The following is an 18,959-nucleotide window of genomic DNA, read 5'->3' as shown; positions in this document are numbered from 1 at the left end:
TGTCTAATATGGAATACCATGCCCTCGGTGGTTGTTTGAAACAATACAATGCTTTTCTCAACCTGCACACAAATTTTTCATTCTCATGCAATTGAAAACCTTCAGGCCGCTCAATATACACCTCTTCTTCTAGATTGCCATTCAAAAAAGAAGACTTTACATTCATTTGTTAAACCTTATATCCCTTATATGTTGAAAATTCTAGGAACATTTTGATTGCTCCAAGTCTTGCAACAGGGGTAAAAGTTTCTTCAACATTTATTCCCTCTACTTGAGCATACCCCTTGTAGACTAGTCTTTCTTTATTCCTTATCACCTTACCTTCTTCATTCATTTTGTTAATGTAAACCCATTTAGTCCCAATGACATTCTTATCAGTAGGTCTAGGAACCAATTCCCGTGTTTTGTTCTTTTCAATCTATTGTAGATATTCTTCCATTTCCTTCATCCACTTCTCACTCTTACTGGCCTCGTCATATGTCTTGGGTTCCATCTCAGTCATAAGATAAAATTTTACCTGTTCATTATTTCTTGCATAACTTCTTCTTGTTTGCACACCTTCATTTTTGTCTCCTATAATTTGATCTTGAGGATGATTTTTTTGAACATACTTATTTGGTATCTTATTTGATACCTCTTCTTGTTCACTCTTAGATTGTGCTTCATCTTCAACATGAGGGTCTTCAACCTAATTTACTGTATTTTCCCTTCCTTTGTGTGAATTCTCATATATTCTAGCATTCACACTCTCAACCACTCTCCTTATTCTTCTGTTGAAGAACTTGTAAGCTTTGTTATGAGTAGAGTAGCCCAAGAAGATACCCTCATCGCATTTTGATTCAAAACTACCTAAACCATCTTCATCTCTTTTGATAAATCATTTTCTGCCAAACACCTAGAAATACTTGACTCAAGGTTATCTATCAAACCATAGCTCATAGGGTCTCATTCTTTTGTTTGTTCTTAGCTGTACTCTACTCATTGTATATACAATAGTATGGACTGACTCCTTCCAATATACATCAGGAATATTTGCTTCATTTAACATAGTTCTTGCCTTCTCCTTGATTGTCCTGTTTTTTCTTTCTACAACACCATTTTGTTGTGGCATCCTAGGGGATGAATATTGTCTTTTTATTCCATGTCTTTGATGGTAGTCCTCAAATTCATTTGATGTGAATTCACCTCCACGCTCTGATCTGAGACATTTCAATTTATAACCACTTTCTTTTTTAACCAAGCTTCTAAAAATTTTGAATCTTTCAAATGCCTGTGACTTGTCTTGCAAGAAGGTAACCCATGTCATTCTTTAAAAATCATCAATGAGAAACATGAAGTATCTTTAGAGCTCTTGTCCTAGTATGACCACATAAATCAGTATGCACAAGTTCTAAGGGCCTTGTAGTTGAATACTCTTTTGTCTTGAAGCTCACTTTAGTTTGTTTTCCTTTTTGATATTCATCACAAAATGTGCTTGCTAGCTTGATGATTTGTGGTGTATGCCTTACATACCCCTTTTTATTGACCTTAACAAGATTGCCAGAATTTATGTGACCCAATCTTTTGTTCCATAACCAACTCTCGTCAACTTGTCCCATCATGCATTGTGTTTCAAAGCATTCTTTTAGGTTGTAGACAGTTCCATCAGTCCTTTTTCCTTCTACAATTAATTTACCATTTCTCTCCTTTCTAATCTCACATCCTTTTGGATTGAAAGTAAACTTGTAACCTTTATCACACATTTGACTAAGACTTAGTAGGATGTGTTTTAAACCTTCCACATAGTATACATCATAAGCTTTTAATTTCCCATCTATGTTGGGAGTACCTTTGCCTCTTATTTTGATTGATGAATTGTCTCCAAACCTCACTGAGCCTCCACTCCAATCTTCAAGCTTGATAAATTTCTTCTTACCACCAGTCATATGATTTTAACAACCACTATCTACTACCCATAAGTTCTTCCTTTCAGCATGTCGGGTAGTTTGAACAATCAGACTTGACTCAGCCTTGTTCTTACCTTTTTCAACCCAAACTTGTTTGACTTCTTTCCTCTTGTCTATTGCTATTTTCTGATATGAATTGGCTTGAGGTTCAATGATTGACATTTTCTTCTTTTTTTTAGTTGTTCTAATTTTACAATTCTTTTCTATTTGTCTAATATTTGGACAATAATAACATTTGACATTTCTATTGAATGATGAACTTAAGGGACTGTCATGGGACTGAAAATTATATCTCCTACATTCATAACTTCTATGACCAATATCATTACAATGGTAACAAATGATATTCATATCCCTAAGAGTAGTAAATGAATTTCTACATTCTAAACTTGGTGGAGGCCTATTCATGAGCTTGCAATCAGCAATTCTATGACCATAAGTCTTACATTTATAACAATATCCATGGAACTGAGGTGCATACCAATCACTATTGAAGTTGTTTCTATTTTCTCTCCTTGAATTACTATAGCTCGGTCTTCTTGAGCCCTTACATGTATCTATGACTCTAGTGAAGCCTATGTCATCAAACCTAGTTTTTCCTTTAGGATCAGCAAGTTTTCTTTTTGTAGCATCAACATATGTTTTCTTCATGTCTTCAGAATTTGTAGTCGGATCTATTTTCTTCCTTGGTGCATCCTTGACTGTGAAGGTTTGTCTATTATCATTATTATTTCAAGTAAGAAAATCTATTTCCTTTCTTGATAAGTCTTTACTTCTAGAACACTAACCAGCATCAAATCCGACACCCTCTATGTCTTTGGAGTTCTTTTGTTTGTTCAACATTTAATATAGTGCATCTATGTTGCCCTCACACTTGATTCTCACCTTCGGTTCATCTTGGCACTTTTCTAGATCCTTTGTGAGATTCACAATGTGTTCCTCCATTTTTTGGTATTCCTTCTCATTATTCTCTAACTTTAATTTAGTTACCTCATACATTCTTTTAGATTTATCCAATTGTGTTCCAAGATCTAAAATGTTTTTCTTGGATTCCTCAAGACATTTATTCAATCTATCTTGTTCTTCAGCAACAGGATACTTAATTGTTTTTTTCCTTCCTTACTTTTTTGAGTTCTTCAAGTCCACTCACAAGTTCACCTTTAAGGTCTACCTTAGCTTCAATATCCTCATCAACAATACATTCATCATGCAAATCTCCTAGTGCCGTAAAGAGATTGACTTCTCTTTCATTCTCGCTATAACATTCATCAGACATACTTTCTTTATCAGTAGCATCATCTTCAAATGTGTAAAGGTTGTTCATTCTCCTAGAGTTTCTTCTTCTTGGCTTGAAATAATTCTTCATCTTCTCTTTACCATAGATCTTCATATTTTGCTTCTCATATTCATCCTTCTCTCCATGAGGAGATTTAGATGCAAAGTGTCTAATCTTACCACAGTTGAAACATTTAAAAGGGAGCTTACCTTTATATTTACCTAAACCTTTCTTGAGATTTCTTGCAAAGTTGGCTATAGCAGCATCAGAGTCATCTTCCTCACATTAACAACTTCTTCTTTTCCTTTCTTAGTAGTATTGAAAGCAACTTCTATTTTTTGAGGTTTCATTCCTAATTGTCCTCATCTCATAGGCCAATAAGGAACCAAATAACTCATCCATGGAGAAGGTTTTTAGATCTTTAGCTTCTTCTATTGCAGAGACCTTTGTGTCATACTTTGAAGTGAGTGACCTCAGTGCCTTTTTGATAGTGACTTCATCTTTTACTTCCTCTCCAAGGCCTCTTATAGTACTCACGATCCCATCCACTCTTTGCAGATAATCTACTGTCTTTTCTTCTTCTTTCATTTTTAGACTTTCAAATTGAGCCCTTAGGTTCTGCAATTTGACTTCTTTTACTTTTGTATCTCCTTCATATACTTTTTGTAGCTTATCCCATGTTTCCTTTGTTGAAGTGTAGTGCAAGACTTTAACAAACTTTGTATCAAATAGATCACTGCATGTTGCATTCTTAGCTTTGGCATAATTCTCATATTCCATCTTTACATCAGGATCAGTCGGAGGAACTTGAGGAACAATATAACCATTTTTCACTAACATCCAGACATCAAAGCCTAGAGAGGATAAGTAAGTTTCCATTACTCTTATCCAGAAAGCATAGTTAGTGTCATCATAGGTTCTTTAGAAGAGGATTCATTCCTAGCTATTGTGTTCACAAGACAAGATCTACCCAAGCTAGAGAAAGCTTTACAACAAGGGAACCTTGCTCTAATACCAATTGATGAACACAATTGAACACTAAGAGGGAGGGGGTGAAACAATGATAATCTAAAACTTCAATCTAGTGTGTGTGCAAGTAAAACAAAACCAGAATCATACACACATAAGGACACATCACATAACACTAATAATTATGAGGAAACTCCAATGTGGGAAAAACCTCGGTGAGAATAGATGCTAGAGTCTATTGCTCCAATCCAGCCTCACAATTAAATCACATTTACAATAAGATTTAGGGCAACAACCCAAGGAGAACCTACCCCTACACTGAGCACCTATCCCAGCACTGAGCACCCACTCAGAGATACACAGTAATTCAATCAACAGTTTATTACAATTATTGAAACCCTGTTACAAATAATTTTTGTAACACCTATCTGTTGTTCTTAAAGATGTACCTTAATAATACTTCATCTTTGTGTCTCTATTCCTACCTTCTTGTCTTTTAAAAAAACTGCCTTTTGTTTCTACTCAATTCCTGTCTCTCTCTTTTGTAAATTATCTCATTTGATTTTCTCTCTGCTTCTTTTCAACAAATGCCACCACTATGTCGACTGGTAAGTTCATAAAGCACTCATCACCTCTAGAAACAAGTCAGTTGGATCATAACTCATCACACACAGGAAAACCATTAGTTTTCCTCATTGTCATGCCCCATTGTCTATACAATTTCTAATGCAACTTGTAGATCGTTCACATAGTCAATTTGTATTTGGCCAGTAAACAACTCAAGTTTCCAGATGCACCAACCTGTGCTCATGAACAACTTTGAATCTAAGTAATAGATCTGTAAGATTCAACCAAGTTGACTTGATCATAATTGCCATCCTAGCAATTCTAGGTGCCACATCATCCCTTTGATTGTCGGCATGCAATGTGTCCTTAAATTCTCCTCAATCTGCATCTAGGTCACTTGGTCAAATGACGTCAATCATCCACATGGATTGTTGAGCTACCCAGATTGGTTGATTTCCATGTTGTCGCTAACTTTCATGTTATGCTACAAGTATCTGGTTGACTATATCGATCACTTACCTTGTCCCTTCATTGGAATAACAATGTCTATCAGATAGACAACTATCACTTACTCCACCTTCACAACCTATCCCGATGAAATCCTTCACCTTTGATTTCAGTTATCCCCGTAAGCTATCCCGAAATGCAATCTCCATATTGATACACCTTATCGACATAAGTTACCACAGTCGCAAATCATCATACAAAATGACCAACATCAAAATAGTCAACACTATCGGCATAGGCAAAACATGCTAAATCAACATAACAAGTTATACCAAAGACATACTGTTATCTTCTCAATATCAGCATAGGTATTCCGAACTCACAACTCCACAATGATAAACCCCATAGGTATAGTTAACATTATCAGATTAACACTTGAACTCTAACCCGTCAATACAACCTTATTTCGATGACTCAACCTGTGCAATAATCGATGTAGCCATTCTGAAACACACCCTTGATCTCCTAGTCGACATAGCTATTCTAACACAATGATGTCAGATTAGTTTTCTCTATCAACATAACACAAGCTCGTTATGTTGCCTTTGTCAGTTATTCCGATGTGTAGTACAAAATTTGTGATTGGTATTTCTATCCCAATATTTTGCACCCAACCTGACATCAGCCTGACTTATGCCGATAGCAATTTCCTCCACACAACATGGCATCGACATAGTTAATCTGAGTTATCTCGTTTTGTCTTTCTGCAATATAACTTGTGTTTTATGATGATGCATGTTATGTAGACTGCAATACTTGTTTCTCTGCTGACTACAACACTTGTTTCTCTATATCATCTTGGCAGCCTTGCAGCCCTTGTTGACATCAATGACAATAATGCCAAAACCAACCTCATCTTGTTTTACTACCCTAATACTTAGAGATGTGATGCCTCAATCTTAGAAACATACTTTTCATCAAAGGTTGTTTGTTCCATTAGAAAATAAATTCATAGTACTACAATTTATTTTATGTTTATTCTAGTCTCCAACTCCACTTTAGTTTGATCTAAGGTTGGTTTTCAAATTAGATTGTCATTTATCTAGTTTTGAATCAACTGTTTAACCATTCATCTATTTAAAATAGAAATATTTTCTCTAGTTTCAATATTGCTCATTCTCTTTATTAATAAGTTGGCAAAGTCTTTCTCGCTCAATAATGGGGTTAGCTCTTGAAGTAATTAACAAATGAATGAAGGGTCTTTATATAATATTTCTCAAATAATTCCCTTATTATTTTTAAGGTTATTTTTGTTAAAGCTCAAGGATACACTCATTGAGCCATATGTATTGTTAGGAATCTATTGAATCCTATTATTTAAGTCATGGTTCTCCCAAATGTTTACTATGTTCTCATGTAACCATTGTTGATTCCCCCCTCTTTATAATAGTTATAGTAGAGTCCACCTTACAAAACTATATGGGCCAAGGCTTCTTAACCGTACCCACAAACCCAGTGACAATTGCTAGCTAAGACATGACTATTCCTTTGGTTTGTTGAATCGAGCCCCACCTCTTTTTATAGTTGAAAGTAGGAACGTGGGAGAGAAATACTATCATTCTATATTTAAGGTCAAGAATATCAAAACAATGCTCAAATATAGTGGTTAATTTAATAAGATCAAACTTAGGAAGTAACATTTCTTTGAGTGTTGATATCATACCAAGACACTACATGTTGCAGAACTTTTCTTGCAAATAAAACCATTATATTAATGGTAGAAATGAAAATAGGTAGTAGGTTTAGGTGTCAGCCTTGAGATATTAGGTTATAAAGCCAGGGAGGCTTACAGAAAGGGAAATGCATTTCGTCAGCGCATTCGACTTCAAAATATTTTATCTATACCAATTCAATTAATCAAGATATTTTTATTTTTAAATAATATTTGCTAAGAGGGCGCGTGGCTTCCACGCGATTGCAAAATAAACAATCATTCACTGTTTTAGAACACAGATTTTAGTCAGTCAATTCTATATTGCTTTTTCTTTTAAAAAACGATAATATTAAATAAGTGTGCTTGTGGCGTTCACGCGCTTGCCCAGCCCAAACAAATAAACTATCATTTACTTTTTTTGGAAGACGGTGATTTTAGACACTGGGCTCTGAATGATTCGTAGTCATTCAACTTGGAAATAGTTTACTATGAAATTTTGAATGAGGGTGAAAAATCTTGGGAAGATTGATGAGTTTAGTTTCTCAAATTGATAGATTCTGCATTTTAATAATAAATGAATTTTTAAAGACAATTTTAATAATAAGATACTCAAGTAGATGGATGCTGATGCCGAAAATTTGAAGCCCTTCCAAAGCCTCTAATACTTCTCATATACCTTTCAAGAATGTACATGACTATCATGGAGTGTGGAAGAAAATCTTTCTACCGTGACTCGCCAACAAGGTATCGCACATGACGGTGCAACTGAAAGCTCACATCTCCGGAGCAACGGTTTTTGAAAAAAAGGGCTGATCACATACCAGACCTAAATTTCAACATGAATTTTGATGTTGCAATCACTGAAAATCCATTTAAGCACCAGGCAATCATAGCCAAGTTTCATGGCTTGTGGCCCAACATGAAAGAACTGCATGAATGGGTGACCAAGGAATGGAAACAATTGATTAAAGCTTAACTTGATATGTTCCCTTGCACTATGGGCATATTCATTATCTATTGCAAGATGAAAGAACATAAGAAAGCGATTTTGTAGTTTGGTTCTTAGTTTTTTTATTAATTCCTCTTGTTTCTCTTCTTTTTTATAGAATATATATTTTCATTATTATTTATATAATAATATTATGTTTATTTATCAAAAAAAAAGTGTACGAAAGAAATTATATTACAGAACTCACATGGGTATAAAATTAGGACCAAAAAATAATAAAAGTCATTAAATAATAAGAGTCAAAGCACTAGTAGGAGGGAGTTTTGTATCATCTGATTTAGATATACATTAGTGGGGGTTTAGACTATTTATGGGTGACTCTGATCCATCATTTTCTTTCTTATCTTCATCAAGAGGTTGAGTGTCATGGAAAAAGGTGATATAGCTAGAGCTATGCAAAAGAATTCACTAGAGTCTAATGAACCATCAAACCCACAACTATGAGCTTTAATAGGAGTAGAGTGATGATAGGCAGGCTAAGACAATCCTCTTTGAGACTAGTGCTTATATCTTCTCACAAGAGGTTTAGAAGCATAAGAATGTGTGTTCTTCATTATAGGTAGATTGGATACATCCTAAATGACAAGCATGGGGTAGAGATGACCTTGGCTAGAGGTAGGAGTTTGAGGAACTCTAATAATAGTCTACAGGTCATAACCCTAATGACCCAAGAGCACATTAAGATGTGCCACCTCAAATGCAACCTTATCAACTTGCACCCACATCTACATAAGAACCTCAAATGTAACCTTATCCCCCAACAAAACAATACTCCATGAGAAGTTCAATCTAAAAGGATCTTAAGAATATAAATATAAGCCCACGTAGCCCGAGCTCTAGGATAAAAATAAAAAGGGTAGTTGAGATTGTCTTGATAAACACAAAATGGGTATCAAGGATCCTTAATTTTAATATGATTTGATCTAGAACCAAATGGAGGACCTTGGAAAAGAATCCAATAGGAAAAGTGAACAATTTTTAGCTCTAGAAGTGTCAATTGAAGAGTATCAAACTTGCACTACCTTGAGCTCAAAGAGGGTTGCAACAACTATCTCTAAGTTAAAATAAACACCATTTAGAGAGTCAAGAATATCCCTTTCGAGGCTTGTACTTGTGAAATAATGTGCTAGGGTTTCATTTACAATATTTCCACCAAGGCTTGAAACAATGAACCCCAATCTTGTGAATTGTATCTAGTGGTATAGAGGTAATAATGACGTGTAGAAAATTTTATGGTGTTAGTTGGGAAATCAAAAGTTATCTTTGGCTTCAATTCAAGTAATAAAATTCTTACTCCTAGGATACATATGTAGAAGAGTCTTGATTACCTTCCTTAGAAATCTTAAAACATTGACCCTTGGAGTCTTTGCTGGTAGATAATCTTGATAAGGGATAATTCTAGACCATCATATTGATTTTATGAAATTCGTTTCCATTCTAGAACATTAGGGTGTAATGGCTACCTATGATCTCCAAATGATTTTCATGAAAGGTACCCTAGATCTAGATGGGCTCCCTCATGATTTAAATCCAGTAGAAAATTTAAATCCAATAGCGGGAAAATGCAAGACCTAGAGACCCCCATTAGGAAGAAAATGAAATTGACAAAGTCAAGTGGGTCCAATGACAAGAACCATGATATTAGGGTGGACATCCCCATCAATATGGATAATGAGAAATAGAGGACGGTGAATAAGGAGAATGAAGGTGATAAAAAGAGGGAGAAGGTGCTTGAAGACCTGATTTTGGAGGTCACTAGGGGCCAGAAGAACTGTTGGAAGTGGGTGGATAAGGAAATTGGAACCCTGAAATATGGGACTAAGGGAATTATTGAAACTTTCACGGAGTCCCCCGGGCCCAGTAAAACTTAGAAGATCATGAGCATGATTTTGAAGATATCTTAGGATGTTGAAACTATGAAGATCTTCCATGAGCGCAAAATTGAAAAGATGGAAGAGTATGTGAATGACATCAAAGACAACTTGAATAATCTATTGGAAATTAGCAAGGAGGCGATGAGTAATAGTGCTGAAGGTTTGGAGAGAATCAATGCCATGATGGCCGACTATAGAACCAAACCCATAGCCAGAGATCCTCCCTTGCGGGAAAAACATAAAAAGAATGCTTCAGAGGGTGGCTAGAGTGCTGCTGGAGGGAAGAATAGTTTGGGTCCTTGTACTAGGACCAGGAGCCAGAGCCAGGACTAGGGTACCTCCAGATTCATCATGGAGGATCTAGAGAAAATCAACAAGAAGATAATTCAGAAGAATACTGATTTGGTCCACTCACTTAGTTGAGGGCCTTTTCTTGTCTTTTCTGGAGACTTTTCATTTTGTTATTTGGTGTTGTGTCTTTGCGGGGTTTATTCCTCATTTCACTTATGTTTAATGCCTTTTTGGCTGCAGGCCTTGGTCTATAAAACTTTGGGTTTCAAGTCCTTGTAAAACTTGTTTATCTTTATCAAAAACTATTAAGTCCAATCAGTAAAGTCTAATTAGTTAAATCATTTTTATAGAACATTTCAGTCTACTATCTCTCTCTATTTAAGATGTCAGGATATGTGGAAAACAAAATTGAAAAAATCCAAAAAACATTTTGTTTCAACAGGTATGGAGGATAGAACTCACATGGCCTTGGTTAACCAAGATAAAGTGTGCAACTCCAAAAAGGCTGGGGGGCTTGGGATAAGAAAACTAATACCTTTCAACAGAGCCTTAATATCTAAAGTTAGATGGCAACTGATAGAAGGTATTATAGACTAGGCTAAAATCTTTAAAGCCAAATATCTTAATAATGTAAGTAGTAGCATTATTCTTCTTGACCATGAGTTGCCATCTAGTTCCTGCATTTGGAACAAAATGTCTAAAACCAAGATTGTTTTAAGGAAAGGAGGAAGGAAAATTATTGTAAATGGAAGGTGGACTAGATTCTGGGAAGATATATGGTTGAAAGATAAAGCTCCTACTGATATGAACCAATTCAACTTGGTAAAAAATATCTTTATTCAATGTTGTGGCTTCCTTGTCCATAGATACCTATAAGGGCAGGGTGGCCAGGTTAAGTGGAACAATTTCATGGATCAGGTTAGGAATAGTAATAACATCTTCGATGCTAGTAGATGCCAATTGATGGAAGAGACTCAAAAATTATGTTCAACCTTGAGCAATTGATCCTTCTTCTCCCCCCATAGAGAGGATGAATGAGTATGGCATCACATGTTCCTTCTAGTTAAATCTGCCTACAATGTTGTTGAGGTTGATTCAAGGGATCACTTCAACTAGAACCTCATATGGGGTAAAAAAAATCCCAAAAAGAAAATCCCAAAAATTAATTGTTTTTGGTGGGTTATGGCCGATGGCAATATCTTGACCATTGATAACTTGAACTAAGAGAGGTTTATCTCTTGTTAATAGATGCATCCTTTGTTGCAAGGATCTTGAGAGTGTAGATCATATTTTTCTTCATTGCCAATATGCTAGGGAAGTCTGATTTGGAGATGCTAGCTGACATTAAATTATTGTGGACCTTCCCGGGTGATTTGAGAAGCTTGATGGAGTAGTCAAATCATAGCTCTTTTACCCATCCTATCACTAGAAACTTATGGTTCCAGATCCCCCCTTTTGTTGCATGGAATATAGGGAAGGAGAGTAAAAATAGGATATTTAGAGATGAGGTTAGAAACAGTAAGGTGTTGTTTCACATCATAAAGCAATAGAATAAAGATAACTTGAATGTTTCTTCCTTCCATTTGTCCAAGATTATATCGAGCCTTCTTAATCTTTTCCATTTGCTTGATCAATACAAAAAAATTACAGAGATATCCATTCAACATCTGCGTTGGGATATTAGGTTACATGGCCGTCATAATTATGCCCAGACTGCTCACTGGGCATTGCTAAGGCTGGCGGGGAAGGCCACAGAAATAGAAATGCATTTTGTCAGCGCATGCGTACTCAACGACTTCCATATATTTTATCCACACGATTTCAATTATTGAAATATATTTGTTCTTTTCAAATAATATTTGCCAAGAGGGCGCATGGCTTCCTTGAGATTGCTGGGGCCATGCAAATAAACTTTCATTTACTGTTTAAGAAAACAGATTTTTAGTAAGTCAACTTGGAAGGGCTCCGCAATCCGAGATTGCTCTTTCTTTTAAAATAATTATATTAACTAAGACTTCTTCCTTGTTTCCACGCCCTTGCACGGCCCAAAGAGTGATTATATTTACATGTACTATTTTTGAAAGGCGCAGATTATATTATATAAAAAATTAAAAGTTTTATGAAGGGAAAAATTAAATTTTTATCATTGTTTTATAAAAAATATAGTTTTTTTAATTTAAATAATATATTTTTTTATGAAATTTTATTTTTAAATGAATATGTGTTTGAATTATCATTTATTAAATATAATATTATACATATTCATTAAAAAAAAGTGGAGGAATACAAAATCACATTCTTAAAGTTATCATAAGGTTAGTGTCTAGAAAGAAATATAGAAATAAATAAAGCTACTAGATGAGAACAAAATTTTTCCAACAAAGTGTACTTTCATGATAGTTAGATCATTGTCCATTTGTACAACTCATAGTCTATAATCCATTTTTTAAAGTATTTTGGTTTGTTTTACTATTTTTAAAGTTTTTTTTTCGATAAAATTGTGTTAAAGTATTTTTGTATGAATGTTTTGAATCATACTACATTACCCCTCATTAGGGAAAAATGAGTTTTCAACGTAAAATGAGCTATCAGTCATAAATTGATAGCATAATCAAAATCATGAATAAAATTTTAGATACCTATTTATGTTTCTATATCTTTAGTTAGAAACGTCATTGGACCAACTGGTTATCATTGAATAGGTGGTGGCATAATGTCACTTATCACACAAAAAACAACATGACTCCATATGAACATGGTTTGATACCATCTCTCTAAACATTTATAGAAGGTAACTCCAAGGTATACATAGTGGGTTCAACCCTTGACATGTAAGCAAAGCAATTCTTCCCACCCTTAGGAAAACTTGCATTTCATATAGAATTAAGTAAATTGGTATGATAAACAACAACATGTTTAAAGTACACATTCACCACTAGTGACATGGTTTCTAGTCAGCTAAAACCATATGAGTAGATTTATGTTTGAAGTTTAAGACACTTAAAAAAATCACTCTCATATTGTATGGACCCTATTCATTTTTATAGAGAACTAGTTACGTTTTATACAAGTTAGAGCTTCTTCCATCCTTTAACCTCCATCTACTTTTTCATGTATGGACTATTTGAAGCATTCTCTTGATTAACAAATTCTTGCATAGTTTGTGTGACTTAAAATTGATATTAAAAGGTCTATTATACTAGCACTCTAGTCTACTCTTGATATAAAATCAGACAACATTTGTAACCATGGTATCATTAAGTTTCTCATCCAATGGCATAGGTTATAACTAGAATATGCAGCCAGGGAACCATTCTTTCATTGACATCAACAATTTATTCACCTAAGCTTTGAGATTATTTTTTTTAATGGAGAGAACATTTTAGGACCTATAGTCATAATTGTTTCTCCTACTTAATAATGGAATTAAGATTTATTAGGAAAATTATTAGATCCATGTGGTTTATAAGTAATCTTTTTTTTAAAACTAATTTATCCTATATTATTGAGAATTAATAGTTCCTTTGGGTAGAATTAGTATAAATAAAAAAATTAATATTAGAATGGATCATTCATGAATTATATTATATCGAGTATTTTTCTAGGAGACAGTGCCCTTGAAGAGGACATTAATAGTACATTATTATGTACATTTGTCATTTTAGACCGATATTATCCTAGTGTTTCCATCTATAGCATATATTTTTCTATATATTTGTTATTTGAACAAACTCTTGTAAGGACCATATCATTGTGTTTCTACATATATTTGACTTGTGTAAGTGTGAAAATGATTTGGATATGCACATCTAATCTCCATAAATATGCCAACCTTTAGCTTACCTTAAATGCATTCATTTGCTTCTATATTAAAATTTCTTGTGTTCTTGGAAGTTTGCAAATGGTAGGGAATGCGTCTCTCTTTGGTCAAACTCATAAGGTACCAATTTAACAACTTTTTGGAAATGATTAAAGATAACACAAAAGTGTGCAAAATATATCATATATGTTGATGTAAGAAGGTTATGCATTAATAAATACTCTTATTATGCAAATTGATATATCTTAAATGCTCTTTATTGGATAACTTGTAAGTACTATATCCCTTAAAAATAAAGTAGGTTAGCCCTTAACTAGAACTCAAAAAGGTGGCAAGGGAAACATTTTGTATGTTGAGTCAATTGCATAATGATTAAGTGAAGGGGCTTGATCGGGTTTGAATTTGAATTTGAAAGCTTTCTATGGTCATTTCCTCAATTTTCTTAATTGACCTAGACCACTAGCAAAAATTGTAGACATAAACCTTGACAAAACAATGAGTAAAAATGGTGCACTTGTCTAATATATAATTATTTGTGGAGATAGAATGACATAAGCTCTTTGTTATGTGCTCACTTTCAACAATATACTCGCCTTATATATTTATCATTTCTCAAAGAATAACTAGATTAAAATTAATCTAAAATAAAATAAAAGAATATATAAAATATACATATGTTAGCATTACAATATTTTAAAACTCAATCTATATATATAAAACATATTATTACTATTACTGTATTTTTTTTTTTAATAATTCAAATGACATACTATTACTTTCTTGATCAATATATTTCTAATTCACTATTGCCTATCCTATTGAAACAACTATTATAATATCGTCCTAGTTGCCCCCTCTATACCTAGAAGGATGTGAACTTTCTGAGTTATCCGTTCAACGTCTGGCTTGAGATATTTCCTTGTAATTTTTTCTATTTGCTTGATGAATAGAAAAAACTTGTAGAGTTTTCCATTCAACATCTGCCCTGAGATATTAGGTTATATGGCCGTCATATTAGGTTATATGACTGCTCACAGGGCATTGGTAAGGCCGGTGGGGAAGGCCACAGAAATGGAAATGCATTTCGTCAGCGCATGCGTACTTAACGACTTCCATATATTTTATCTATACGACTTCAATTATTAAAGATTATTTGTTCGTTTCAAATAATATTTGCCAAGAGGGCGCATGGCTTCCTTGAGATTGCTGGGGCCAAGCAAATAAACTATCATTTACTGTTTTGGAACACAGATTTTTAGTAAGTCAACTTGGCAGGACTCTAGAATTTGAGGTTGCTTTTTCTTTTAAAATGATTATATTAACTAAGACTGCTTCTGGTTTCCACGCCCTTGCATAGCCCAAAGTGTGATTATATTTACTATTGTTGGAAGGGGTAGATTATAGCCAGTGGGCTCTGGATGATTCCTCAAGTCATGCAGCTTGGAAATGTCATGAACGAAACACTTTACTGTGAGAACTTGGAGCTTGGTAAACTCCACAGGCAATGATAACAACCCGCCGGAAGATTCTGCCCAAGAACTTAATAATCTTGCAGCACAAGATTCATCTACTTTTAACAGAAAGTTTGCTTGGTTATGGCAGCGATGAAGATGTATGGGACGAGAGGTAAGTAAAACATTAGGGGAAGGATAGGTAGTTAGAAGATTAGAAGTAATTTGTGAGAAGTGGATTTCACATTAGAAGAAAATGTCCCTGTTTTTATAACCAGTTGATCAAGAAAATACAATAACAGAGAAAACAATTAACAACAATAAAAATTGCAGAGATAAAATAAAACACAATTCATATTAGAACAACACACACATTCTATACTACTACTTAAGAATACAAAGATTCCCTATAAATAGAGTTTGTCAGCTTCACTAACAAAAAGAATTCAAAGTCTCTAAAAATCGAACATGCATGGCATACAATATTTTGTGCAAAAGAAACCAACAATTCTAAAGAAAGCTCTAATCTGAGAATAGTCTAAGCATGCTTTATTTGCATGAGAAATAAAAAACTATTCACCAGATTTAATCTAGCTGCATGCTAGTGTATGGTGGTGGAGGCTAAAAACAGTTATGAGGTGCATGGAGCTGCATGCTCGAGCAACATCAGTTATCAACATACTCCCCCTTGATGTTGAGAGGGCTCACAATCTTATCACATTGTGCTAAAAACCTGAGCTTTTGCAACTACTTTGGTGAATATATCTGCTAGCTAATCCTTGGTGTTGATGTGCTTCAATTCAACATCCTTCTTCTGCACCAAATCTTGTATGAAGTGATATTTCATATCAAAATTCTTTGTTCTACTATGATGAATTGGATTCTTAGCTAACTTGATGGCACTCACATTGTCACAATAAATTACTGTACGCTGAATTTCTTTTTCTCCAATTTCTTCTAAAACTTTTTATGAGCCAAAGAGCTTATGTACCTGCTGAGGTAATTGTAACATACTCTGCTTCTGTAGATGAGAGGGACACAATGCTTTGTTTTTCCAGCTCCAAGTAATTAATCCAGAACCAAAAAAGAAACAATTCCTAGATGTAGACTTACGGTCATCCATACTACCTACCCAATCTGAATCACTAAAGCCTACAAGATTCAACTTTTTAGAAGAGTAATAATGAATACCAAAACTTAAATTCTCTTTCACATACCTCAAAATCCTCTTGGCTACCTTCATATGTATTTCAAATGGATTTGTCATATACCTCGAAACAAGTGAAACTGAATATGCAATATCAGGCATCGTGTGGGTTAGAAACATCAAGCTCTCCACAATACTTCCATAAGTTGTCTCATCAACTAAATCAGCACCATCATCTCTACATAACAAAACTCCATGAGCACTTGGAGTGGAGGCAGGGTTACAATCAGTCATATCAAATTCCTTTAGCATATCCTGTGCATACTTTGTTTGACAAATAAAAATCTCATCCTTACTTTGATAAACCTTAGTTCCTAAAAAATATTTCATCAAACCAAGATCTTTCATCTCAAATTTTTTGATCATAGTAGCTTTGAATTCATCTTTCATCTTAGAACTACTACCCATATACAATAGATCATCAACATACAAACTTATGATAAGAATATAAGTACCTTCTTGTTTGTAGTAAAGGGTAGGATCACTCTTACTTCTCTAGAAGCCATTCTCCTAAAAGTATCCATCAATCCTGACATACCACGCTCTTGGTGCTTGCTTAAGGCCATACAAAGCCTTCTTCAACCTTTACACTTGATGCTCTTTTCCTTCCACTTCAAAACCTTGTGGTTGTTCCACATATACTTCCTCTTCGAAGTACCCATTCAAGAAGGCACTTTTCACGTCCATATGATGTATGTTCCACTTCTTCTAAGCTACTAATGAAATCAACATTCTTATGGTCTATTGTCTTGCTACTGGTGCAAATGTTTCTTCATAATCAATTCCATACTTCTGTGTGAAGACTTTAGCAACTAATCTTGCCTTGTGTCTTTCAACACTCCCATCACTGTTAAATTTGGTCTTGTAGACCCATTTGGTGCCAATCTTTCTCTTGTCATGGAAAAGTTTTGTTAACTTCCAAGTGTCATTCTTGTGAATGGAATCCATCTTTTCTTCCATGGCTTGCACCCAAACCTCATTAGTATATGCATCTTCAAAACATGATGGTTCAAAATCCGCCTTGGCTAATAAAGCAAAATTCATTGTCTCACCTATTGGGTTTTCTCCATGTACTTGATTTCCACTCCTCTGGTAGATATCACTCAATCTCCTTATCTTCCTTATAGATCTTGGAGAAGAAGCTAGACTTGAACTTGGTACTGAAGAACTTGATGAAGGGCTGCTTGGTGGAGTTAAACCACTAGATATAGAAACATTAGTTGGCTGCTCATGATCAATATCAGCAATTATATCATCATTCAAAATAGATTTTGGCTTCTTAACATGGCCTTTTAAATGACCATACACCCCCCATTCATAAAAAATTATATCTCTTGAGACAATAAGCTTATTAGTGATGGGATTATACAATCTATAAGCCTTTCTTTTCTCACTATACCCAATAAAAATACATGACTCACTCTTTGCATCTAACTTTTATCTATTCTGATTAGGTACATGCATATAAGCCAAACAACCAAAAACTTTGAAATGATTAACATTAGGCCTTTTTCCATACCAAGCTTCATAAGGAGTCATCTTTTCTAGTACACTGGTGGAGCTACGGTTGAGGATGTACACCATTGTAGCAACTACATCTCCCCAATAAGAATTTCTCAATCCCTTGGTTTATAACATGCACCTTGTCATCTTCTGGCATGTAGTGCCACGGTTAAAATACTTCATTGGTGAAGCGGCCACCAAGGTTCAAATCCCCGCTGGGCCTTTGTGCCTTCGCTGGGCCATTGTGCTCGCAGATTTGAACAAGTGAAGTGTGGGGATGAGGTCCCCCATTTGTGGCCTCACTGGTTCATAGCTCCAGGTCAAAAGTATACTCCATTCTGTTGAGGTGTGTATGGAGTAGTAAGTTGCCTCTTGATGCCATTTAAAATCACAATAACTTTAGAAATCCTTTGAGCAAATTTATCCTCCACGACCAGTCCTTAAACACTTTCTCTTGCATACTTTCTCATTTTCCACAAGGGCTTTAAACTTCTTGAATGTATCTAGGGCTTCATCTTTGGCCTTCAAAAAATATACCCAACAATTTCGTGAGTAATTATAAATAAAAGTGATGAAATATGATGACTTACCCAAACTATTAGTGTGCATAGGACCACATATATCTGAATGAACAAGCTAAAGTGGGTGATGAGCCCTCCCTGCATTGCCTTTTGGAAACTTTTCCCTTGCATGCTTTCCATTAGCACAACCTTCACAAACCTCCTTGTGTTTCTCAACCTTGGGCATGACAAAAACTAATGCATGCAAGGTTAGAAATTTTCAAACTATGAAAATTTAAATGCCCATACCTGAGATGCCATAACCAACTTGAATCCTCATAAGCCATATTTGTCAAACTGTTGTTATGTTCACCAAACCTCAAGG

Source organism: Cryptomeria japonica, chromosome 2 (genome assembly GCF_030272615.1).
Source record: "Cryptomeria japonica chromosome 2, Sugi_1.0, whole genome shotgun sequence".
NCBI lineage: Eukaryota > Viridiplantae > Streptophyta > Pinopsida > Cupressales > Cupressaceae > Cryptomeria > Cryptomeria japonica.
Note: the sequence above shows the minus strand (reverse complement) of the source record.